Below are 27,440 nucleotides of genomic sequence, written 5' to 3' on the forward strand. Positions count from 1 at the left end.
GGAGAAGTAGAATCTTGGAGGCCAAGATCTAACTTAGAATCCCTGACATGTCAGGCTAGAACTCTTCTTTTCACATTAAATCATCTAAATTACGACCAGACATATCCAATTGAGAACATGTAGCAGTATTCTGCTTTTCCACCTTTCTTGAAAATGTATGTTATGGTTCGAATATGAAGTGTCTTTTAAAGTTCCTGTGTCAATTCTGGAATGTTCAGAGGTGAGAGGATTGGATTATAAGAGCTGTCAACTAATCAGTCTGAACTAGTTTGAATGGACCTACTGGGAGGTAAATGTAGGTAGAGAATGGCTGGAGAAGGTGAGTCACTGGGGGTATGCCCTGGAAGGGTTCTTCTTTCCTGAAGCTTCTTCTCTTCTTGATCTCTCTCTGTTTCCCAGTTGCAATGTCCCGAGCAGTTTTCCCTTTGCCACGCCCTTCCACCGTGATGTGCTACTTCATCTTAGGCCCAGAGCAATGGAATCAGCCCACCTTGGACTAAATCTCTAAAACCATGAGCCAAAACAAACTTTCTCACCTCTAAGCTGTTCTTGTGAGGAGTCTGGTCACAGTGATGCAAAGCTAACTAACACACTGTATGTACATATGATGCCCAAGTAGCAAAAGGTTCTTAAATGTAGTTGTTTGACAATGAGTATAGAAATACATATCTTAGAACTTGTTCATGGAATTATGAAGCACAAACTTGAGGCTTCTATGGGGATTCTTCCAGTACATCCTTTAAAATTTTTCCCAAGTGATAAAATTCTATATCTTCTCAGGTTTACTGGGAAAGGAACTGAGGGGCTAGGCAGTAGGGAACTTTTTTCGTTTCTTCCTTATTTCCTTAATACATGCATTGTGAATAACAGGAATTTCTATTTTTTCCCCTTCTATTCCTTCCAGGGTTTATTGCTCACCCTAAAACTTGGATACTCTAAGGAATGTGGGAAGGTCCAGGATGGCTTGGAAAGTGTAATATGAATCAGTAACAGTACTTGACAATGGTTGTAGCAGCCACATAGTAAATATATCCTCAAACACCCCACCACCATTTGCCCAATGGGACTGTGTCCAGAATCTGACCAGAGATAAAGATTATGTTATGTACCCACCTTTTCTGCTCCCAGCCTTTGTGGAAGGGGACAGTTCTGAATTGGAGCTATGCCAACAGTATATAATTAAAAACTAGGTGTTAATATAGCTCAGTTGGTAGAGTGCTTGCCTTGCATGCACAAGGTCCTGGTTTCAGTCCCCAGCACCACAAAAAACCTAGATGTTAAAGTGATTATTTCATAGAAATATTTATGTTTTTAATAATAATTGTTGCCTATGCAGGAGCAAAATTATTATTTTTTCTATTAAGGTTAACACTTAAAAGCTAAAGAATCTTAAGCTTTGTTTCTAGGAAGAGGTTTAACATGTTATAAATAGTATGCCATTAACATACTTATGTCTTGTTCTGTAAAATAAATGGCTTTAAGTAATCAAAAAGACTTTTTATATCTGGTGTATTTTATCGGAAATGACTTTCTGCTGTGAGTTTTGACTGCATTTCTTATATGATACACAAGATGGCAGCAGAGAAATGTTCATTTAAATTTATCATCTCTAGAGAGATTGTTACAAGTGCACTTTAACAAAAAATAGACTAACCTTTGTGATTTGGTTCTTTCTAAACATAAAGTAGCCAGTTAGAACTTTCATGATTTCTCAAGTCTTCTGTGAAAAACAAAATTGGGTTTTATCATCTTTATTAAAGTTGTTTTCCCTGTGAGTCAGGTATAAATGTGCTTGTCTATATTTCTGTATCATAAGTCATCTTAGGAAATCTGGGAAGAATACACTATGGAATCTAACTGTGTGTGTGTGTGTTGATTTACAATCTGCAGCAACTATCATTAAGGAACAAACAAGAAATGGACAAGAAGTGATTTTCAGGTGTGAATTTAGGTAGAGGGGTGGGTAGAGGGCAAGAAGAGAGGGGAAAGATGGCATTTGTACATAGTGGGCAGTTTTCAACTGCATTTGAGTTATATTTGACACTATTGGTTATTCATCAGAGTGGGTAATTGCAGTTAACAATAAATAATTGCAGGTGCTTTTCATGCAGAAGAAAAATTATTTTCCTTTAAATGACTTCAATTTTCTAATTTTAGAGTCATGTATTTCTTATGAAGTGATAAAAGACACACTATAAATCTATTCTATAGATATAATTAATAAATTAATTTTCACTGGTCTATATAATTTATTACTTTGGATTTCTTTATGCCTTAAACTTGGAGAACTTAATTACATCCACTCACATGGGTACTCCTGGGTGTGTTTTTTGTTCATATATATATATATATATATATATATATATATATATATATATATATATACAAAACATTTATGTCATGCAGGAATATATAAAATAGGAAATGAAGTCTCCCATAATCCTTCTGAGTAGTTTGTAAACTTCCTTCTTGATATTTCTCCGTGACAAACATATTTACATTTTTTGTTTGTTTGTTTGTTTTGTCTTTTGGTGCCGAGACCAGGGACATATTTACATTTTTAAAAAACAAAAGTAAATCATACAACACTGATACTTCTTTGCAAACCACATTTTGAATTTACTCTACCATGGACATTTTTTCCATGTTGATTTTATAAGCTACAGTATTCCATTGAATGATTGCGACATAATGTTCTAAACTAACTCCATTGATGGATGTTGTTTTTCCCTGTTTCTTTTTTTCATCTTGTTGTGCTTGCTATCATAATGTTGCACGAAAGAATTTTGTATATTTACCTTTGAGTCCTTAATATCTAAACTTTTAACCAGATAACATTTTCAGAGCCGGAACACCACCATTGAAATTAGTAATAAAATCCTATGATTACTTTGTAATCTGAGTGGGCACAGCTTGAACGTCAAACATAAGAAAGTGTTAATTTAAAAAAAAAAATCTAATTTTCTGTTTTCTGTTTTCTTTTTTTCCCCTCTTTCTTTTTAAAAGTATTAGGATAAAGTTTGTGCTTGAACCATGGCGCTGAAGGGTAGAGAAAGTGCTTTCCCAGCGTCAAGTTTCAATGCTTTCTATGGCAGTGGTACCTACAAAAGCTGCCTCCTTGGCTTGGAAGGTCTTTGCACCTGCGCTGCCCTGGCGAGCACCTGCCGGCTGCCTCGCCCGCGAGAGCAGGTTCAGGCGTGGGCTTTCATCTACGCAGCCAGGCAGAAGTGAAATGCGCCCTCCCCGGGGACCTCGCTTCCCCCGATTCCTTCACCGAGCCGGAGATCAAGGAGCTGAAGGTTTGAAAGTCTGGGAACCCAGGGGCAGGGCTTTGTCAAGGAGGCAAACAGGACTCCGGAATGCACCGCCGCCCGCGGTCCAGCAGAGCCGGGCTGTTTGCCTTGGGGCGCCGCGGAAGCCCCATCTGTTTACTCGAGCGTGTTTCTGAGCGGTCGCCGTATGGCGGCTCCCTCACCCGCAGGCCCCACGGCGTAGCCATCCTCTTGTCATCTTTGCCACGAGGGGCTAACGCTGGCGTTGCTTTATAATGGGGTTTCTCCTCCAAGGGATTCAGACTCTTACTTGGTTCCGTGGGATGGATGAAAAGACATTTTTTGCCAATGGTGGGAATTAAAATCTAAGACAAGGTGTGACAGTTCAAATTCAAAACTTCCAGAATTCCTCTGCAAGCTCCGTGTTTATTACTTATCAGATCTTGTATCCCAGTGGATCTCTAAGCTGAGTATCTGGCTTTTTATTTTTATTATTATTAGTATTTTTTTTTTTAATCTCTGTAGAAGTGTATCAACTGGAGAAAAATCTCTTGACCTAAAGTCCTAAGATTTGCAAGTAAAACCCTTAGAAACAACTTTTTCTTAGGATAGAAGACAGCCATTTTTCTCATTCTTATACAAGAACATCTCTTTTACTTCCAGGGTTGACCTGTGTTGAAAAGTTTCATAGATTGGTTTCCTTGTTGTGTGTCTGGTGTCTCAGAGGTCCCCTTTTTAGGTTTGGAATACATTGTTGATTAGTTTACAAATAAAATAGCCTGGCTCTGCTGCTTATGAGTAGCAAATAGTTAAGCCATTGAATGCACACTCCTGTACTGTGGTGACTGTTTTCTATATTCCGTGTCTCCTTGATGTTCTAATAATAACAAGGGTAAAATAGAAAACTTGCAGTGAATCAATGCTTCGAGTTCATTCATTCAACAAGTTTGCACTGAGAAACTGCTGTGTGCCAGGCACTGTTCTTGTCAATGTTTTATGAGCAAAAATGACAAAAATTCTTGCCTTCAGGGCACTTGAATTTTAATGGGTAGAGAAATAATAAGCAAATAGAGTGTATCAGATGGTGATCAGTGCCAAGGAGAAGAAAGGGGATGAGTGTGTTTTTAGGTGAGAGCCAGTGTAGGGCTCCCTCATGGAAAGAACCAGAGAGAGAGGAAGGCTGGGCCCTATGGACTGTGGCAGGCCAGAGAGGACTTTGCTATTAGTATGGGTGACTTGGGAGAGCCACTTAGGGTTATAAGCAAGAAGTAAAGTGATTTGATTTGATTTTTTTAAAAACTTTTTTTGAATTTTTTTTTATGGACACAATATCTTTATTTATTTATTTTTATGTGGTGCTGAGGATTGAACCCAGTGCAGCACATGTGTGAGATAAGCACTCCACCACTGAGCTACAGCCCCAGCCCCTTGATTTGATTTTTAAAAGAATCATGGGAGCTGTTGTGTTGAGTACAGACTGGTGACAGGCAGGGAGATTGGTAGAAGCAATGGCTGCAATCCTAGAAAGGGGTAGTAGTGATGACCCCAGGGAGTGGAGATGAGGATTCTGCATATATGTTGAAGGTCATAGTGACAGAATTTCCCCCATAGAACAGAATATACCTAATGAAGTCCCAGGGAAAGAGAGCATTTTTTTTTTTTCTTTTTTAGAGATGGGACCTCACATTACCAGGCTGACCCCAAACTCTTGGGTTGAAGCCATCCTCTTGCCTTAGGCTTCTGAGTAGCTGGGGCTACTTGAGTACCTGCTGGACCTAAAAGAATTTCTAAATTGGTGTAAGTGGATAGAGAAGCAGAAGAAGAAACTTAAAGAATAAATGGGGTAGGATCACTGTGGAGGTAAATCTGATAAGAGAAGGAGACAGCTCAAACAGGACACCAAGCAGCCAGTGGTGCCCTGTAGTACCACAGATTGTGTAGAAGTTTTACATGGGATCTCTAGGTCATGGGCAATAAAAACCTACTTGGCATAAAAATAGGTAGAAAGGAGGCATGAAGGAAGGATAAGGAAAAACCTAGTTGGCAAGGATGCTAGGGAGTTATCTTCCAAAGATACTGGTAGAATTGAAGATTTGTTTCAACACAGCTGAAAACAAGTTTTGGACAGACAGAAAAAGGGAAAGATGCAAGCATGAATTAATATGAAAGAGGGATGTCCATGAAGTTCATAGTTATTTTCTTTATAATAAGTGATCAGGTGCTGGATAAAACCCACTAAGCATTTGCTGTAGCAGGACACATAATCAGCATCCCTGCTGTGTGGAAAAAGGCTTGGCCTGCATAGAGAAAAGATTCCATTGCCTTTGGAAACTGCTTAGCTAGAATTCATTCCTCATTCAACAAACTTACACATTTCAGTGATATAAAATTGAGCAAGATAGGAACTCTATCCATGGCATATTCCAGTTTAATTAGGGAGCGAGATATTCAAACAAGTAATTGCAATTCAGGGTAGTAAGTTCAATAATCAAAGTTAAAAAAAAAAATAAACTAGCTTGAGCTTTACAGTCACAGAGACATTTAACCCCTGAGTCACTTCTGATCTTTTGTTTATCTTTGGGAAACTTACCTCTGATTCTCAATCACCTTACTTTGAAGGTTGTGTAATAACTTCTGCCTTGCATTTCAGGTCAAGGGAATAACATGTGTCAAGTCAAGTGGCCCTGAAATAGCATGAACAAAAAGAGGTTTGAGAAAAAATCAGAAGAGGAGTTTTCTGAAAGTAAGTTTTTACAACAGTGGAGTGAAGAAATGTTGACCCTTTAAATTGGTGTGATATCCATATTGAAAACTTTGCTATCTGCTAAGTATATACTACCTATGATCCCAGGCCCTGGCTTTATAACACAAGGAGGAATCTGACATTTTAAACAACTTGACCCTTTCCTGTATGGCAGCCAAAATATTACTGTTCTTCTATATACCCTACTCTCACCAATTTCTGAGCTTTCATTTGAGGGTACACATACTACCTTTTTGAAAAAATCCCACCCATTCTTGAAGCCCATTTGAAATGCTACCTGATCTGACCTGGGAGAACTTTCATCTTCCTCAAAGGTCTGAGCCCTGTCACCTTGTGGCCTCCATTAGCATATCGGTGCTTAGTGGACTGTCCCTACTACCATTTGCATGCTTGCGCAGGATGTTTTTTGCCCAGGGTGAAAAGTTCCCTGGCATTAGGGATGATGTCTTAACTATCTTTCCTCCCCCTAAGAACTTATCTCCATGTCTCACACATCTCACACATAGTAGATGACATCTATGTATTTATGAAATTGAGCTGGATTAGTCAAACCATCTTTTGTCTTATAGCCATGGAATGAGAGCTAATCCATAGTTGTAATGGATTTACAATGGAATCGTTGAATGAAAGCTGCTCTTTCAGCAGATCAGAATATTCAAAGCTGTTAAGTGTATACTTTTGATGAACAGGTTTTGCTGTGTTGCTGAGTTCATGTTGCCATGACAACCTTAACTTTTGGCACTTTCTGAATTTAGTGTCCTACTTAATTTCCTGTATTTGGCTCTGAGAACCATATTGTTCTGTCCTTTTTGCTTGTCTGTATGAATCCTTGAACTGAAATTTTTATTTATGAATTTATCTTATTTATCTATTAGCTAATACATTTCTTAAGATTGGGTACCTGGTCTTATCATCCTTGTGATCCTCGATAGTATCCAAGTGTGCCTTGTACATTCTAGACAGTCAATGTCCGTATCTATTTTAGATAAATTAAGAAATAATTGGTGGAGGAGGTTAAACAAGCCCAAAGATGTGCATGTCCTAATTCTTGAAACACATTCACATGTCATTTATGGAGCAAAGGGGACTTTGCAGACATGATTAAGAATTTTTGAGGTGGGAAGATGATCTTGGATTATGCAGGGGGGCCATGTGATCAGAAGAGACTTTATAAGAGGGAGGCAGTAGAAGGAGATATGATAATGGAAGCAAAAGGTAGGAGTGATACAGGAAGGGACAACAAGCCAAGGAATGCAGGTGCTTCTAGAAGCTGAATAAGTCAAGGAAGTAAATTGTTTCCTGATGACGTCAGGAGCAACATAGCCCTCTGACACCCTGATATTATATTCCTGAATACAGAGGTATAAGAGAATAAGTCGGTGTTTTTGAAAACCACTTAGTTTGTGATAATTTATTACCACAGCAACATAGGACACTAATACAATTGGGTAATCTGTTTTAATAAGTTTTAAAGACTACCAAGTGGAATTGTTAGGTACCAGTCCAATCTTAGATATAGCTTTGGCTAAATTCTAGGCAGTATATTTCTAGTAGTTCAAAAGATAGAGTGGGAAAGAAATGTGGCAGTTATTTTGCTAATTATAATGTAGTCTCTTGTCAGAATTTTAGTACTGTGTAAGGTAAATATAGAGTTATCTGTAAGTAATCTGCTAAGTTGAAAGTGCCATTCATTCAGAGAACTTACTTTGGGTGTCAAATGAATGCAAGGCACTGGACTGGACTCCCAGGTCAGGCCTCAGAGGGATCTCCAAAGTACAAGAGGCCTTGTACTTTCTGGCCACCTATGGGTGGGTGACTAAGTGTGTAAAGGTCAGAGGGAGGACTGGATATGACTCCATTTATTGGGAAGTAGAAATTTCAATGTGGAATTGTGTGCAAATTCAGAATAGATGGTATCTTCATGGTTCAAGGGAAGTTTCCACAGAGATTGTTTACAACTGTTTGGACTTTTGACCCTGTGGTGAACTTTTTAAAAATGCTAGATGCCGGTGCGGTGCCCCACCCCTGGAGATCTTGACTCAGTGGGTCCATTAGGGTCTGGGGATCTATGTTTTAAAGATTTTAAAGATTTAAAAATCTATGCCCTGACGTGTCAACCATGGCTTATGTGTTACACAGCTTGTTAGTATGTATACTGGGAGCATGACTCTATGAGGTTTTTTTTTTGGGGGGGGCGGGCTTTACTGGAGGTTGAATACAGGGCCTTACACATGCTAGGCTAGTACTCTACTACAAAGATACATCTCTATTTTCCTTAAAATTTTTTTTTTTTTTTAATTTCAAGACTGGGTCTTGCTAAGTTGCCTAGGCTGTTCTCTAATTTGTACTTCTCCTGTCTCAGCCTCCTGAGTTGCTGGTTACAGGTGTGAGCTCACTGCACCTGGCTTCTCTATGAGTATTCTTAAGGACACCAGAACTAGCTTTGTGGATTTCAGAAAAAATACATTGCCTTTACAGAGATTCACAATGGACATTTCAACATTAAAAGCTGTAAGCTATCCTCAATCAGAAGAATCTGCTTAACTCTGGTTACCTCATAATCAGTCTCCAAACTTATTTGACCATTGTATTGTCTCATCATGTAACACTGATTAAATATGCTTGCAATGAACCTTCTCCAGGGCACACTTGAGAAAATATTGACCTAGGAAAATGGAGGTAGTGGTGGTATCTGCCTTTATTTAAAAGGAATCAATCTTTTAACTCTGTATTTATACACTCATTTATGATGCATCAATTTGTGGAGGAAACAAAGAACACAGTATTTTCTAACTTCAGAGTCCATTACAACCTTTAAGTATCACAAAATCATACAACTTCTATCCAGATGGTCATTTTGGTATTGATCTTGGGTGAGAAGGCTGATGTTCATGAAGTGTTCATTGCTTGTATATACCCTGAAAACTTTGTCTCACTTCCCTTTACAATTATTCCTTATATTAGCACCACCATTTCAAAGATGAGAAAAACTGAGACAGGGGCTGGGGATGTGGCTCAAGTGGTAGCGCGCTCGCCTAGCATGCGTGTGGCCCGGGTTCAATCCTCAGCACCACATACAAACAAAGATGTTGTGTCCACTGAGAACTAAAAAATAAATATTAAAAAATTATCTCTCTCTCTCTCACTCTCTCTCTCTCACTCTTTCTTTAAAAAAAAAAAGAAAAAAAACTGAGACATGGAATTTAATGACTTGGCTGAAATCAAATGTGTGTCAACTCCACATCTGTCCTGCAGTAATTGTGTGTTTTGCGTGAAGTGTCTCATCTGATCCTCCCACCAGATCTATAGGGTAGGGATTAATGTGTATAAACTTGCCCAAACTCCCTTAGTTCATAAGGCAAATCTAAGACTGACCCTATAGACATATCCTCCCCATCACAACATGTTATCAAGCTCCCAGGGTACCCCACTTTTGTCTTCTCGGGGTGTAGTTAAAGATGTAATATTGAAAATGATGAAATAGATGAGTTGGTACAGAGACATAGTATGTAACTGAGAAAAGAAAGCTGAAGTCCTAATAGGAGTAAATGCTATTCAAAGCAAAGTAGGAACTTTCAGAGAAAGACTGAATGCTAAGTCTTACTTAGGAACAGAGAGAAAAGTCATATGACACCTATAAAATATAGTCATGTGATGTATAACTATATTTCTGTCTATGAGGGAGGACATATATGACCATGATCTTAAAAGAGTGTAGTGAAAATAATTTAAAAAATATTACAATGGAGGTGAAAAGTTCCTATTGTCCAGTGACACTGTGGCCATCATACATTTAGATACACAAATACCTACCATTGTGTTACAGTTGAATAGTATAGCCTAAGAGCAATAAGCTGTACCATACAGCCTTGGTGTATATAGGCTATACCATGTCAGTTTGTATAAGTACATTCTCACCTAATAATGCATGTGTCTGAATATATCCTGTTGTTAAGTACATTATCAGGAGATTCCACTTAGTTGTATTTTAATGGAAATCTTTCTATATGTTAAAAATATTGGTAGATAATCCAGTGCTTTTTTTAAAAATTTCAATTTCTAAGTCATAAATTCTCAAATGTGATTGTTAGGGTCAATATACAAACATCTTGTAAAATAATTTTCATTTGAACCAAACATTTGGCTTTGGGACCATGCGGGGAGCTGCCTAGAACCATGGTGCAGACAACATCTTAATGGGAACTTGTGTTGCAAAGCGACATTCTTCAGAGCAATTAGAGCAGCCAGCAAGTAACACAAGTCAACAGGAAGGCTGCACTACAAAGTTAAAAGTGGGTCTGTACTGTCTCATAGGTCTTAGAAGATTCTTCTGAGGAACCAAGGAGTTTGTCATACAATTTTTTCCCTTTCTTTTCTTTTATGCTATGCATAACAAAGTAATCACAAAAATAAGTAGTATTGTCCTTGATCAGGAAGGGCAGTGTAAGGTGAGTATCCCTCATCCAAACTTTCAAAATCCAAAATGCTCCATAATCTGAAACTATCTGAGCACCAATATGATGTTTCAAATGGAAAATTTCACACCTAACCCTATGTGGCAAGTTGCAGTCAAGATGTGGCATGCTAAAAATATTGTATAAAATCCCCTTCAGACTATGTGTATAAGGTACAGATGAAACATACACAAATTCTGTGTTTAGGCTTGAGTCCCATTCCCCAGGATGTCTCATTATGTATATAGAGATTCAAAAATTTGAAAAAATCTGAAATCAAAAACACAACAAGTCTCAAACATTTCAGATAGTTAAGTTTGTACCACTGAAGTTGTATATAAACATCTTTGTTTCTGAAAATCCTGACATTTGTTTTGGTCTTGAGACCTATCAACTTTCCAACAGTGCAGAATTATTGATTTTTAAGTTTTCTGAAGAATCATTTGCAAAAAATATTTGAGACTTGTAAATCAAGGTATGCAGTTAATGTTACCCTGCACCTCTAATTCAGGCTCACCATTTGTAACATTTGTTATTTGTTTGCATTACTGCCAAAGGGCAGAAATGAGTAAGGTTACTATGTTTTGTATTCCAATACAAATAACCATGAAATGACTCCATTCCTGATAAGGAGTAGTTATCATATTCCTTGTGATTGGGTAATGCAGGGTTTCTCCTCTCATTTGTCATATAAGAGAAAGATAATTTTTGAAAAATGGATTTCATAGGCATTTTCTTAATGCAGGATCAAGAGAATCCAGTGTACATCTTCTTTATTATTCTATGAGTACAGTAAAAATGAGTGACCTTTGCATATCAGGTACTCAGGTGAGGGCACCAGGGAGAGTAGATGTGAATTCTTGGTCTGCTATGGGTGAGAAGGCAGCTTTTCTTCTCTTGGTCAGCTTTCTTGCTTGTAAACTGAGGCCACAACATTAATTCAGCTCACAGAGCAGTTGTAAGAGGAATGAATGAAAACAATATGTTGCTGGGTCTTTGTATGAAAGGCCTTTATCATAGATCCTGGAGAAATATATTGTTAGTGTTAGAAACAAATGTACATTAACATACTGGCAGGCAGCTTCCAGTAAAAGTTTATAGGGAGGGGTTGGGGTTGTGGCTCAGTGGTAGAGCACTTGCCTGGCACATGTGAGGCACTGGGTTTGATCCTCAGCACCACATAAAAATGAATAAAATAAAGGTATTGTGTCTGTCTACAACTAAAAAAATATTTTTTAAAAAGTTGATAGGGCAATAAAAACCTTTTTGTGTTTCAACAAATGGTGTTAGAATCATTGGACATCCACATACAAAAAAAATGAATCTAGACACAGACTTTATACCCTTCATGAAAATGAACTCAAAGTGGATCATAGTCCTAAATGTAAAACACAAAGCTATAATTCCCAGAAGAGAAGAGAAAAATCTTGGGTCTGGTGATGACTTTTTAGGTATAATACCAAAGCCACAATCTGTGAAAGACTTGATAAGCTAGACTTAATTAAAATAAAATATTTCTACTTTACTTGACAAAAGACGTTGTCAAGAGAATGAGAAGACTAGCCATGCACTACGAGAAAATATTTGCAACAGACATGTGTGATAAAGAATTGTTATTCAGAGTATATAAAGATCTCTTAAAACTCAACAACCTGATTAAACAACCCAAATAATAAATGGGCAAAGGATCTGAATAGACACCTGGCCAAGACATACAGATGGAAAATAAATATGTAAGTCAATACACCACATCATATGTTATCAGGGAAATGCAAATTAAAGTAACAATGAGACATCTTTATACACCTATTAGAAGGGCCCAAATCCAGAACACTGATAATACCAAATGCTGATGACGATGTGAAGCAACAGGAGCTCTCATTCTTTGCTGGTGGGAATGGAAAATGGAATAGTCACTTTAGAGGACATTTTGGCAGATTTTTTTTTTTTTAAATTAAGTATACTTACCATGCAATCCAGCAGTTATGCCCCTTGGAATTTACTCAGAGGAACTGAAAACTCATGTCCACACACAAAGCTGCACACAGATTTTTATAGTGACTTGGTCCAGAAATGCCAAACCTTGGAAGCAACCAAGAGGTCCTTCCTTAGCTGAAGGACTTTCTTATAACTACGTTATTCGGCTCTGAAAAGAAACAGACCATCAAGCCTTGAAAAGACACAGAGAACTTCAAATGCCTATTAAGTGACAGAAGCCAATATGAAAAGGCTGTAAACTGCATGATTCCAAGTAGATGAGATTCTGGAAAAGAAAAAACTACGGAGATACAAAAAAAAAAAAGTAGTGGTCAGGAGTTAGGGGGAGGGACAGACAAATAAGTGAAATCTGGGGCAGCAAATCTATTCTGTATGATACTAAATTGGTGAATACATATCAATATATGTATGTCCAAGCTCACAGAATGTACACTGGGAAGAGTGAACCCTGGTCTTAAACAATAAACTTTGGGTGATCATGATGTGTCAATGTAGGTTCATCAATTCTAACAAATGTCCCATTCTGTGGGGGATGTTGTTAATGGGGGATGCTGTGCATGTGGGACAGGGGATGAGGGACATCTCTATAATTTCCAATCAGTTTTATTATGAACCTAAAACTGCTTTAAAAATAATATCTATTTAAAAACTTACTTTGGTAATAGTTTCCTATCATACTTTAAGGATTTCAAGATTCACACATATAAAGTATACATCATCAGAAACAATATTTAGTAAACAATAAGACTGCCTCTATATATTATTGTATCTGTCAATCTCTAGTTGGTAGAAATAGTTCATATTCACTCAATGAAAATTAAAAAATAAAAGTAAAACCATAAAGCACTTAGTATAGGGCTTAATATGAAAACTAAGAAACAAAAATTAAAGATAATTTCCTTAATTTCTTTCTTTCTCTTTGCAATACTGGGGATTGAATCTAAAGACGCTCTATCACTAACTTCACTCACAACCCTTTTTATTTTTTATTTTGAGACAGGGTCCCACTAAATTGCTGAGGCTGATCTTGAACTTGGAATCCTCCTGCCTCAGCCTCCCAAGTCTCTGGGATTTCAGGCATGCACCAAGCACTTGGCTCCCGTCAGCTCTGATTTCTTAACCCATATATGTTGAATCATTTGCTGAGCTAAAACTCTGCTAGGCTGTGGCAGTAAATCACAGTGTTCTTCTTACATAATTGTCCCATTATTAGTAAATTTCTATTAAAATCATATTTACATTCATTGACAGTTAATTCATACTTAATGAGCTGAGTAATAAATTACCATTATTCATTGCCAAATATTGCTATCAGTGTTTCAGAAGGATCAGGCTTTAGAAACTATAGAATACATACATTCCCATGTGATTTTCTTATATTTTCTGTGTTGTTTACCTATCTTATCAAAACTCAGGAAGATAATTGATAATAAGATGTGCAGATCTAAACTTTTTCCAGTACAAGTTGATAGGGAAATGAAGAACTTTTTACTGTTTGTTACTTGCCCTTATTATGTGTAGAAGCTTTTCTTCAATAGATTTCCTACATTCAGCTCTACCTACTGACATTCATTCTTCATTGTTCCTGAAAAAACACTTTTCTCTGCGTACTATTTTGATTTGACAAATATATTTGTTATCTATTAGATGTTGGTAGGATTTAGTAGTTTGCTGTTGTAGGACTAATTCTATTTCCTTGCTGATTGTCAACTGGGGCCTACTCTCAGCTCCTAGATCTCACCCACACTCCTTGGCATGTGACTCCCTCCATTCTCTAGTCCTGCAGTAGACAATCAGATCTTCATGCTCTGAATCTTGGATTCCTCTTCTGCTGCCTGCCTGGGAAAATTACCAGGTTTTAATGCTTTTATTAATGTACATGTTGGTAATCTTCCTTTCTTATAGTTGCTTGTGCTGTCAACATAATTGAATTATTAGAGAAAAATCCTCCATTTCATAATACTGAGGATTATGTAGGGTTTGTATAGTGGTTGGGGACAGGGGGAGGGAGAAGGTGGCAAGTTCTGGAGACCATCTTTTTAGTTCCTTTTTTTTTTTTGCCACTGTAACCAAAAGGCCCAACAAAAACAGTTTTAGAGAAGGAAAAGTTCATTTTGGTACTCACAGTTTCAGAGGTTCCAGTCCATAGACAGCTGGCTCTATTGCTCTGGGCCTGAGGTGAGGTAGAACATCATGATGGAAGAGTGTGATGGAGGAAAGCTGCTCAGAACAGGGTACTAGGAAGCAGAGAGAGACTAAGCTCAGCTTGCAAAATATATATACCCCAAAGATATGCCCCCAATGACCCACTTCTTCCAGCCACACCCCACCTGCTGACAGTTGCCACCCAGTTAATCTCTATCGGGAATTAATGCACTAACTAGGTAAAACTAATTAGGTGTGATCATTTTACCTCTAACCTTTCTTGCATTATCTCAAACGTGAGCTTTTGGAGAGTGCCTCATATCTAAATCGAACAATCTTAGAACCTTCCTGCCACTACACCTCTCCCCTCCCTCAAACTCTCTAATGAATCAAATCTGTGAGCTCTAAATCTTCCCCCAGAGTACCACAGCCAACCTAATTCCCTTTTGTCCTAGTCTGTGTCTGTCGTATGTTATTCTATTGTCAACCCTCCCTCAAGAAAGCATCTCATAGCATGATTCCCCCAAAGTTTCCCAATGTTGGCTGAGCTCCCTCACACTCTAGGAGTTCCAGGTGCTCCAAGATAGATGCTTTGAGATCCATGCCCTTAAACAAATCCATGTCAGACACAGGGAACCACCTGCTGATCTTCTCCAAGAACAGCCTATGAATATTTAGATATATTACAATTATTAAAAACAAAACAGCAACAACAAAACCCCAAACTGCACAAATTCCAAACTCACAGTGCCTATAATCTCTAGACTGAATGACTAAAAATCCTAGGAGCTGATAATCCTCAAATTTCTGCCAAGAGACTAGAAATTAAGTTCTTGCACTCTGCCATCTGAGCCCTGAATGAAAGAAAATTGCATCAAATCCTCAATTCTCATTTTGTTCAGAGATGGAAAATAAAAACAATAAATAATAATTTCAAAAGCTGGGCTGGGGGGCTGGGGATGTGGCTCAAGCGGTAGTGCGCTCGCCTGGCGTGCGTGTGGCCCGGGTTCGAGCCTCAGCACCACATACAAACAAAGATGTTGTGTCCGCCAAAAACTGAAAAATAAATATGAAAAAAAAAAAACTGAAAAAAAAAAAAAGCTGGGCTGGGGATGTAGTTCAGTGGTGGAGCAGTTGCCTAGGATGCATGAGGCCCTGGGTTTGATCCTGAGCACCTCAAGAAATAAATTAAAAATTGTCTTGCAGGCAGAACCCTAAGAAATGGGAAGTTGTCTTGTACTAAGTTGTCACACTTATTCAAGTCAAAGAGCCTTGACTTGGTGGCTCTGTGGCTTGGTGTTGAGCACTATTTAAGATGATAGGCCCCTGAAATGCTTTATTGATTTTTGATATCATACTTATTGACTTATATTTTTAATACTACATACATTTTTTTCTAGATCTGTGTGTCAGTTGGTGCTTTTTATGATTGAAAATAGTTGGAAACCTATCTCAAACTATGTTATCATTAAAAGAGATTGATTGGTTTGTGCTGCTGAAAAGCAAAGATAAATCAGACTTCAGAGCTAGGCTCAGAGGCTTAGTAATGTTATCAAGGGCCACTTCTTTCCCTTCTCACTCTCTACTTTGCCTTCTAAGTGATTCCCCCTACTGGTTGCAAGAGAATGTCCAAGGACTCAGTGCTGTATTCTTTTATCATTTATATCTGGTGAGGAAAAAAACACTCCAAACCGATATTCTGAATTTCGTATTTACTGGATTTTGTAAAGGCCGGAGCCCACTCCTGATCAATGGCAGAAGATCCATTTCTATTTTCAGGATTCTCTTAACTAGGAGTTAAAAGTGCTATAATTGCTTTTAATGGGTAATTCAGTAAAAAACTTAAGGCCAACACCTAAGAAAGGGGTGGAGTAATATATATATATATATATAAAGTCTTATGACAGCAACATCTCTTTGGTTAGCACACATCCAGAAACCTTTAAACTGCTATTTGGTCACCTGTAACAATGAGCAGGACCTTTTATCCCTTTAAAACATATCTGTCCATTCAAACATTAAAAGGAAAAAAAAATCAAATTAGTCTTAACTATGCCCTTCACAAAGTTGCAAAAGTCAGGGAATTTTCTTACTAAATACCCGGATTTTGGTGTATTTATGGTTTTCTCCTAAGTGAGTTAACTCCTTCATTCCTCTGTAGTAGCTCTAAAGTCCTAGTTATGCTACATGCTTCCTGTGTAGCTTGGCTGCTTCTGTCAACAAATAATGACTAAGCAAAGTCTGTGACCTCAAGCCCAAGGCTGACATTCCACAGTGAGAAGTTGATTCTCAACATCTTGCCCTCAGCTCCCAGGACTACTTCTTCAATACTTGGAGATCTTATAAAATTGTCTCTCATCTATATCTCTATCTCCTCCAGTGGGATATTTTATCTGGGTTACTATCACAACTATTTTGCTATGTGCAATGAAATTAGCAGAGATTCCATTTGCTGAAATCATAGGTAGACGGCAGTGCTCTCTGCCTTATTACCAAATGAGTACAGTGTGCCCTTCAATAATTCTTTAAACTCTCAAATGTCTTGGAAATAATATGCTGGAATATTACTGAGCTGTGACTGAAGCACCATTTGTGCTAAATATGACAGCACACAAATGATATTCCTCTATAAAAGTTCAAACTACATTAATCTTTGAGGGAGGCTCATTGACTGGGAAGATGGCTTAGATATAAAATAAAGACACTGCGGGCTCATGGAGGAGAGCTTTTCTGGTCAGGATTTCCAGGAACAAATGTAAGTAAGGTGCATAAGTTAACCCTTCATGATTAGGATATGAGTGAACGAATGTAATTCCAAGAAAAGAAATCAGGACACACTCTTGCAGAGGAGAAAAAGGAGATTCCAGGTCAGAGAAATTGACATTAAATGGCAAATATTAAACAACTGAGATAAATAGACAAGATTATTGTTGTTGAGAATCTTCACAAAAAATGTAAGAATGCCCAAGTTGATGTTTATGGTTCTAGTTGTAATCCACATTGCTGCTTAGAATAACAGGGATTTTCTCTGTAGTCTCTCCAATGCCATTTTCCCCCAGTCATTTTCACTTATCTTAGGGCTGCACAAACAAGAATCAATTGCATGGATGTCACTTTCTTTTCCTGGGTTTCTAGATGTGGTCAATCAGCCAGTAGGGTAGCAGCACATATCAAGAGGTAGAAATGGGTAGGCTGTTACATCAGAGAGAACAAAGGTAATTACAATATAAATATGATGCTATTTAGATTTTTAGTACTAGTTCTAAAAAGTGTTTGAAACATAAAAACAACATTGCTGTACTTAAAAAATGAGAAAAATAATATATATTCAATGCATTAAACATGTAAGGAAATGTCACCTGTTTTCAGTGTCCACAGAAAGACATACACTAATGTGTTGGTGAGTAACTTGTGCTTTCTCTTCTTTAAAGATAGACATAGTATTATTTTATAGATTGTGTTGTTACTCAACAATGTAATGTATTTTCTCATGTCAATAAATAGGGCAAGTCCCTCATGTAAAAGCTTATTGTTAACATTTTTATTACAAAATTTATATTGTTATAAATTTAATATGATTTTTTAAAAAGTAAGTAATATAAAAAAAAACCTAAAAGAAAGTAAAAATCACCTGAAACGTTATCACTAAGAGACAACCCTATTCAAGATATTGAGGAACATTCTGACATATCTTTGACCTCAGGACAATAAGGAGGTTCCCCTCACTTCTGTAAAGTGACCAAATCCTGGGTCCCTGCTGAGACATTCCTGGAATTTGCAAGAACATAATTTGAAACTCAGTAGAATGGAGAAGAGACAAGAACTGTTTCAGCAATCTCTGTAAGAAATGCTTAAAATAAGTTAGAAAATACTTTAGAGGGACATTGAAGAAGTGAAATCAATATGACATATGACAGAATGGGTGGTGGTCTGAGAGATTCTGAGACTGTTTACATTTCTGACTTGAAAAAGAAAAGAAACTATTTCTACAACTCTATCCTTCATTCATCCATGTTATGAAACAAGCTTTTCCTTGCTATTCCTGGAACATATAGGGGCTATGATTTGGATGTAGGTTTGTTTCCTCTGAAACTTATGTTGAAATTTGGTCCCCAGTTTAGCAGCATTGAGAGGTGGTGGGACCTTTAAGAGATAATTAGGTCATTAAGAGGGTCACAGATGTTCTCACAGGTAGACTAGTTACCAAGGCAACAAGTTGTTTTCCAACAAGGCCAACCATGTCTTTGGTCTCTTCCACACATGCCTACTTTTCCTTCCACTTTTCTGCTATGTTGTGACAGACTGAAGTAATTTTAGACACCACCTCCATGTGGTGGCACATGGACTTCTTAGCCTCTAAAACTCTAAGCCAAAATAAACCTCTATTGTTTGTAAATCAACCAGTTTCAAATACTTTGTTATAGTGACAACAATCAGAAAAAAAGGAGAGAGGGAGAGAGAGAGAGAGAGACAGAGACAGAGACACTAAGACACCAACCACATTCCTGGCTTTGGGCTTTTTCTTCTGTTGGAATACTTCTCCCATAGGTATCTGCTTGGCCAGCTCCTTCCTCTCTTGCAAGCTTGCTCAGATTTCATCTTCTCTTTGAGGAGTCCCTGGACAGATTATCTAATGCTATAACTAACCTACTTTCATACCCTAGTGTATTGATATTTCTCACTTATGTTGTCTTCTGTTTTGTTTTGTTGTTGTTCATAATATGTATCTAATTTTTTTCTTGTTCTGTTTCTTGTTTGCATATCTTCCCACAATAGAATATAAATTCCTTGAGGACAATTTTTTTTCTTTTTTGTTCCCAAGTACCTAGAACAGTGTCTGCTACCTAAATAACTGTTTAATTAATCTATGTTAAATTCATTAATAATATTGGAAAGTTTGGAGATTGCTGCAGTGATGGTTGAGATAATGAGAGAGTCAAAGGGTAAGAAGAGAGGAAAGATGTAAAAGCTATCAAGGGGAGGCCCTGAGAATTAAAGAAGAAATGAACCAGACATATAAGAAAATGATTCTCTGCCTTTTCACTATTGAATTATCCTGTTGATTTATTTTTTAGTGCACTGCTCCCCCTAGTAGTACATTGATTTGGCTTGCTAACTTATAGAGATCTATACAACTAGGTTTAAAGAGTCTATTATTTTTAGGTGTAATATATATTGACTGCTTGGAACCAGAACAAATTGACCTATTGATTTGAGGGACAAGACAGAAAACCTATTTGCCAAGTTCTGATTTTCCACATCAGAAGAATCCCTACAATATTGATTAACTGCTTCCGGCTACCATCAATATATTTTAGCACTAGATGTTTCTAAATAAGGATTAAGGTAGAAATGGTTACTCTTAGGTACCAATTAATGCAATGATAACAGAAACCAATATCGTAAATAAAGATTTTCTATTACATGAGTTTATGGGAGAGGATGCCGATTCTGCCATTTAGTTTCACACATCACAATGAAGTCATTTAATATTTCCCCTTAAAACATTTCTGTTTGCCTTTGAGTCTTGCCTGTGGCACTAAGATCGTAAAGAACATCCCTGCCTAGACTCTTCACTGTCAGCAATATGTGTAATGTGGCAGTGATAATGAGCTATTTGATAATGAGTAAATATTTTGTAACTTTTCTTCTGACTTGCATTTGGAAGAATCCACTCAGCTTGGATCTGAAAGCTTCCTCAGCCACTACCCACCATCTCATGGAAATATACTGCCACTCCCTGGATGGCAGTGATTCTAGATCCGTGATTCTCAACCTTTTCCAAGAGGCCCCAATAAGTTTCCTCTCTACCCCATCACTAGCAAGAACACTTTTCTATACATTCTTGTGTGTATTAAAGTATAAAGTGGGCATGGGCAAATTTAACATTTTTTATGTGGACTATGTGGAAGCAACTCCCCCATTTCTAGATTTACTAAGGTGTGGCGTTAAGGACATTATGAAACTATTTTGGACATGAGTATCTGTCATATTTTTCTAAATAAGGAACAAAATTCAAGAAAGTGTAATCATCTCTTTAACATTTTCAGGTATGAAGACAAGGAAATGGGACTTGGCTGGTGGTAGACGGATGACCTCCTCAGCTCATGACTGGCATAGTTCTCTTTGGACTAGATTCTCTTTCTTCAGCTTTCTCTCTATGGCCATGGGCAACACCTTCTATTACTGGGACAAATACACTGTCTGTGAAAGAAAGGCCTTAATAAATATTTATATGTGAAAGAATTGGCCTTGTTTCTTTTTTAAAAAACATTTATTTTTTAGTTGTAGGTGGACACAATACATTTATTTTATTTTTTTATGTTGTGCTGAGGATCGAACCCAGGGCCTCACACATGCTAGGCGAGCGCTCTTTCTCTGAGCCATGACCCCAGCCCCTGGCCTTGTTTCTTAAGAAGTAAATCTTTTAGAGTAATAGTGGTAGAATGACTTTTTCAGGACTAACCTTCAAAACAAGATCCATTGCAGTTTTGCTGATCTAGGTTGTTCATTGTTTTTTTGTTTGTTTTTTTGGCACTGGGGATTGAAACTATGGGCACTTAACCACTGATAGCTACATCCCTAGCCCTTTTTATTTATTTTTATTTTGAGGCAGGGTCTTGCTAAATTGCTTAGGGCCTCACTAATTTACTGAGGCTGGCTTTGAACTTGTAATCCTCCTCCCTCAGCCTCTCGAGTTGCTGGATTTATAGGCATGTGTGACCATGCCTGTCTTAAGAATGTTCTTAAGATCTAGAAGGGCACAAGATGCATCCCTTTGGGATAACATAGCTCTACTATAAATGGCTTGATCACTAAATATCATCCTACCAATTTGCTTGTTGAGACATTTTGGTTTAAAGTGATGTTGAACCTTAGACTTTGTATAATATTTGTACTCATGGTATTGGGACTTACACACAGTCATTTTGAGGCTTACTCTGGTTAAAACTGATGGTAGTCCTCCAAGTATAGGGACAAATATCCTCTCTCTTTTAAAGACCAATAAGAATCTGAATCATTCTTTTTAATCAAATGATTTCCTTCTTTGATTAATCTGTGATTGGTTTCGGAATCCTATAAACAGCAATGTACTTTTACTGGTTGGTATATTGAAATTCTGACTTGTCTCTTGAAATACTTCACAATAGTCTATTGTAAGATTGGGCTAAAATTTTCTAAACAGCATGCCCTTATCCTTAGTATTTCATGGAAATGTAACTTAAAATGCTAACATCTCAGCACATTAAGGTAGATTTGTCCATTGGCAGGGCAAAATAATCACTTTCTTTAATCTTTAAAACCAGCTGTTCACAGATATTAATTGCCATGTCACTTACACCCCTTGAAACAGTATCATTTGAGAAAGACACACGTTTTAATTTGTTTGCTGCGTCTGGTCCTATTATACTTGATATCTAGCCATTGTCTTCAGTGATAGTCACAGTGGCTGTGGGTGGCTGGCATTGTTATGTGAAATGTAATGACTCCGGTAGGACATCTTGAGAACAGTTGAATTTATATGATATTAGTTTGAAATATAATTCTTTTTTTTTAGTGGAAATCATCAGATTTTCAATGAAAGCACAAATGAACTCAGTGCTGACTTGCTTTTCTGCGGATGGATGCATTTGTTTTTGAAGTCAGGTGGTGATGTGGAAGACTTTATGTCTTCAGCTGTGTAGCCTTCATAACCCACTGACAAATTATAAGAAAACAACTGGTAGTATACTCAGTGCTTAGGTCAGTATATTTTTTTCCATTTTTCTTTCACTGGGATTTTGAGAATCATCCAAAAAAGTAAAGAAGCTATTTCTCATGGAACTATTTATTTTTCCTTTTTTTTTTTCATGGTACTGGGGATTGAACCCAGAACCTCACATATACAGGCAAGGACTCTACCACTGAACTATATCTCCAGCCAGAAATTGCTTATATTTAGATACTTTCATTCCCCTCAATACTCAGTATTGAACCTAGGGCCTTGCAGTTATGGAAATTGAACTCAGGGATGTATTGTCACTGAGCCACAACCCTAGTATTTTTACTCTTATTTTGAGAGAGGATCTTATTAAGTAGTAACAAGGGTCTTGCTAAGTTGCCCAGATTGGCCTTGAATTTGTGATCCTCTTGCCTCAGATTCCTGAGTCTCTGTGATTACAGGCATGCACCATAGCAGCTGGCTGGATTGATTTTTTTTTTCCATGCACTAATCTAGTATTCTAGACTCCAGGAACATAGATCTAAGGGAAACATCTCTGTACTATATAATCTCAAAATCTAGAAAGGGAGAAAAAAGTATAAAGATGGAATTATAGTATAGCAGCAGTGAGATAAGAATGTGTAGTATTATGTAAATCCAAGAGATCTGATTTATCAATACTACCTGGGAAGTTCAAGGATTGACTTAGTATCAGCCTCATTCAGTCAGATTTCAAACTATAAGTTTCTCTTTCCTCTATTGACCCTAAGGAGGGAAAACAACTTACTACTAAAAGTCCATCAACCTAGTTTGAGAGAGAGATTTTATGACCCTTTTAACTTGCCATAGCCAAGGGAGCTGAGGTGCTGCAGAATACAGAACATCAGTTTTCCCTCCTGGCTGGCCTTGGTGATGCAGTTCTGTCCTCTCTGTTCAACATCCCTCAACATTCTCATCTCCTGCTCATTTTATTGGCATATTTCCATTCATTTGGGCTTAAATATCTTCCTTGGATATCTTAAATATCTTCCTGTCCCTGGTCCCTCAAAATGTTCATTAAGCCCTTTAACTTGTCTCCATTGCTTTTATCACAGTTTATAATCATAGGTTTACTTGCATGTCTATTTGTCCACTTGGTGAGAACCGTGTCTTAACGTGCCATTTTTAGAACCTGGCAAATTCTGTGGTGTGTGCTAGGTATTCAATAAATACTTATGGAATGAATCATTCCTGATTTATATGGCAACACAGTCTGAAATATAAAGTACCTTAAGAAAGCAGAACTTATTCCTCTGAATAGGCAAACACTGCTTCTTAAATATTTTATTCTTTTTCAGTTTTGCCAGGTATTTATTTGCTCTTTGTAGTGGCTCTCTGAGTCAAGTTAATTCTGCATCCAGTCAATTAATGAGGATCCAAACTCCAGGAGTGGACACTGTGTAGCCTTTCCTATTCTATACCTAACAGCCTCTATTTTTGACTTGTGTGAGTAATAACACCAATAGTGTGCATTATCAGTTGCTAATTCCCTTTCGTGGTGGTATTTTTCTGATACTATTTGCTACAGATATTTTAATTTTCAGTTATTTGTCTTTAAATATATTTTATTTTTATGACACATAGTAATTGTACATATTTATGGGGCACAGTGTGACATTTTAATACATGAGTGCAAAATACAATAATCAGATGGAGTAATTGGAATATCTATCACCTCAGACTTATATCATTCCTTTGTGTTGGGAACATTCAAAATTCTCTTCACTAGCTATTTGGAAATAGTCAATTAATTGTTGCTAGCCATAATTATTCTACTGTGCTATATAACATTAGAAGCTAATCCTTCCATCCAAATGCACCCCAGCAATCACTAACCACCCTCTTTCCACTTGTCCCTCCCTCACAGCCTTTGCAGGCCTGGTAGCCACAATTTTATTCTCTTCTTCTTTGAGGTACACTTTTTAGCTTGTATGTCTAAGTTAGATCATGCATCATTTGTCTTTTGTCTTTCTTTGCCTGACTCATTTCACTTAACGTAATGTTCTCCAGTTCCAACCACATGAAGGTGAGAAGTAGGCTGTGACTCACTGTTTAACTCTAGCATCATGGAATAGCCTCCTTCCATCATCCTTGCTCCCTGTCCCCACTCTACAACCTCATGGGAGCCTAGCTTTCAATCCTATCCCTATTTGCTCAGAGCTTTGCCCAAATACCTGGTTTATTCCAAATCCACTTAGATGCCATGTGACTACTTCACTCTAACCTATCCCTGACTCTATCTACTTAACTGTCTGAGCTTGGGAAGGTACTTTATGACACTGAATTCCATTATTCTTCTCTTAGAAGTGGGGATGTTGATATTCACTTCAAAGATTTGTTGTGGGGTTATGTGAGTTGTTGAATAGAAAGGACTTAGCCATAATACCCAAGACACGAAAATCTTCCCATTGATGTTATTAGTATTGTACCTACAGCTGAGACTTATCAGGGATCTAATATGAGAAATGCTAAAGTCAATCAGGGTCTTGGAGTATCTTATGTGTGGAGAATAACCATAATGCTGCACCTTCAGTGCTGTACTAGTTTTTACAATGTACACCAGAAACACAAGAACGAGAAGCAAAAATGCCTAGGATTCTTCAAGGGAGGTATTTTGGATTTTCCCCCACCTGGATAGCTCATGCAGTCACCTGGCTGAGGCTTTCTCTGCAAAGCTGTCTTCTCTGAAAAGGTGGTGGTTCTTAATGCCTGAGAGAGAAATATGTCAGGATAAATAGAGGGGGAGAAATTGACCTGAATGTGCCAGTTATAATTTAGCAGAAGCACACCTCTAAAGTAATTCACCTCCAAAGTTAATGGAGTGTTAACTGAGGGAAGTATTTGTGTGTGTGTGTGTGTGTGTGTGTGTGTGTTCTACTGCAAACTGAGTCACTGACTAAGGCAGTTGAGAGGGAGCAGGAGAGAGCGCTCTTGACATGGACCCTGCAGAAAAACTCAGAGTGAGGACAGGTCTGGCCTAAAGGTTGATCTTAACAGAAAAAGAATGTCTCTAGTCTGGTTAAGTTAATATAATCTTATGTAGGTTGGTAAGAAATAAGTGTTAGTGACAGAATTGATGTTCTAGAAGCTGTCCGAGTCCTGTCTAGAGATGACAAGGAGCTTTACTGACAGAGCCGGCAAGTGACTGTAACTGACAGAAAGGACAGTGTTTGGATACAAAAGACAGCTTTAAAGAAACCAGCTACCTAGGGTCCAGGAGAACAGGTTCAGTGTAGAGTGCTTGCAACTTCCCTCCACTATTGCTATGCTGACTAATTATTATTCTAGGAATAAATTTAATATTAAAATTCTTGTCTATTTAAAAACAATGGTGAAACTTCTAATGATGGGCAGAATTCTGTTTCTTATTTAGACTATTGGGGTTTATCAGCTTTACACAACCTTAGGGATGCTGGGTTGTTCAGTTATAGCTACCAAAGTACCTGGCACCTGGAACCATCTAGTAGAATTTATGTATTAGGCTAAGGGCACTAAAATGTCAGTTAGCAGGATCCTGTTGAGATGTGTGTGTGTGTGTGTATTTGTGTATTTAAAAAAATATATACATATTTAAATATACGTTGTTTTCAGTTAATACATATATAAATATATATTTGTGTGTATATATATGTGTTTATATATATAAAGTCCAAGAATGCAATATACAATAATCAGATGGAGTAATTGGAATATCTATCACATCAGACTTATATTATTCCTTTATGTGGGGAACATTCAAAATTCATCCATTAAAGATGGATAAACTTCATTTAACATAACAAAATGGGTTATTCAGGCAGCATCTTTGACTACTTATACAAAATCATGAAGCCTTATTTAAAAAAAAATATTTATTATTTATACATGGTGATGAGGATCGAACCCAGCGCCTTGCTTATGTTAGGCAGGCATTCTACCCCTGAGCTAAAACTCCAGCCCCTAAAGCCTTATTTTTACATAGAACTTTTGTGCACATGCTCGCATTTGATCATCATGGGAACTGCTATAGTTTATATCTGGGAAGTTCTCCAAAGGTGCCTATATTAAAGGGTTGTTCTTCTGCATGGTGCTGTTGGGAGGTGGTGGAGCTTTTGAGAGGTGGTGCCTAGTGGGAGGTCTCCTGGTCATTGGGACCAAGCCCTGAATTGAAAGCAAGGGGACTGTGGGACCCTGGTCTCTTCTTTCTCTCACTTTTGTATCCTGGTCATGAGGTAAGTAACCTTGCTCCTCTGCCAAAATGTACTTCCTCACTACAGGCCCCAAAGAAACAGGGCCAACCAATTATGGACTGGAACTTCTAAAACTGTGATCCAAAATAACCCTTTTCTCTTTATAATAAGTTATTTATCTCAGGTATTTGTTACAATAAGGGAAAGCTGACTAATTCAGGAACCTGGCAATGAGTGTTATTGTCAAAATCTCTTCTACTTCTTAGGGGATGAGCTCTTTGGGCATGAATAGGTACTGTGGGAGTAGTGATGGCTGGAGCAGAAAGTCTGCATTTAAGGCAGAGGGGAAAAGTGAAATGGAGGAGCTGCTGAAACTGGGTGGAGAGAGCCACGCTCAATCTCTTAAGGTGTGCTAAAGTCCAGAAAAGGTAGCAGGAGATTTTGGAGAGTCCTAAAAATCCACGGAGGCCAGAAGAACATAAAGAATAAAGAAGGGAGGGATCCCACCTATGAATGAATGGTGGGGCAGGGTGTGAGGATTGTCTATGTCCAGTTTGACAGGCAAGGGATCCCTTGTCCTCAGTGACAGATGAGACTCATGAAATTTTGTGAGCTTCAGTGAGTTTTCCATCTCACACAATAAGGAGCAAAACTGGAATTTGCATTGAATTTGGTGGATTCCTATGTCAATATTGCTTTCATATATGCTATGTGATTGTAAGATATTTCTTAGTTCCTGAAGTGTCCTTTTGCACCTATTTAAACGTAAGCATCTTGATGTAAACATGGTGGTTATTTTATCTATTAGGTGAATTATCCTTGTGAATTATAACTTCCCAAGTCAAGATTCTCAGATAAAATATTGTAATTGGATCTAGGAAAATCTCAAATTTTAAG

At 37.6% G+C, this 27,440-nt stretch overlaps 1 long non-coding RNA gene across 1 annotated transcript; it reads left to right on the forward strand.

Annotated features, from left to right (window-relative positions):
• Positions 1–3,028: 3,028 nt before the first annotated feature.
• On the forward strand, positions 3,029–20,907 carry LOC107142425. Its single transcript, XR_001503557.2, has 3 exons — positions 3,029–3,299; positions 5,923–6,015; positions 20,684–20,907. It is a non-coding gene; the product is annotated as an uncharacterized LOC107142425 (long non-coding RNA).
• The last annotated feature ends 6,533 nt before the right edge of the window (positions 20,908–27,440 follow it).

This window comes from Marmota marmota, unplaced genomic scaffold (assembly GCF_001458135.2).
Source record: "Marmota marmota marmota unplaced genomic scaffold, marMar, whole genome shotgun sequence".
In the NCBI taxonomy this organism is placed as follows: Eukaryota; Metazoa; Chordata; class Mammalia; order Rodentia; family Sciuridae; genus Marmota; species Marmota marmota.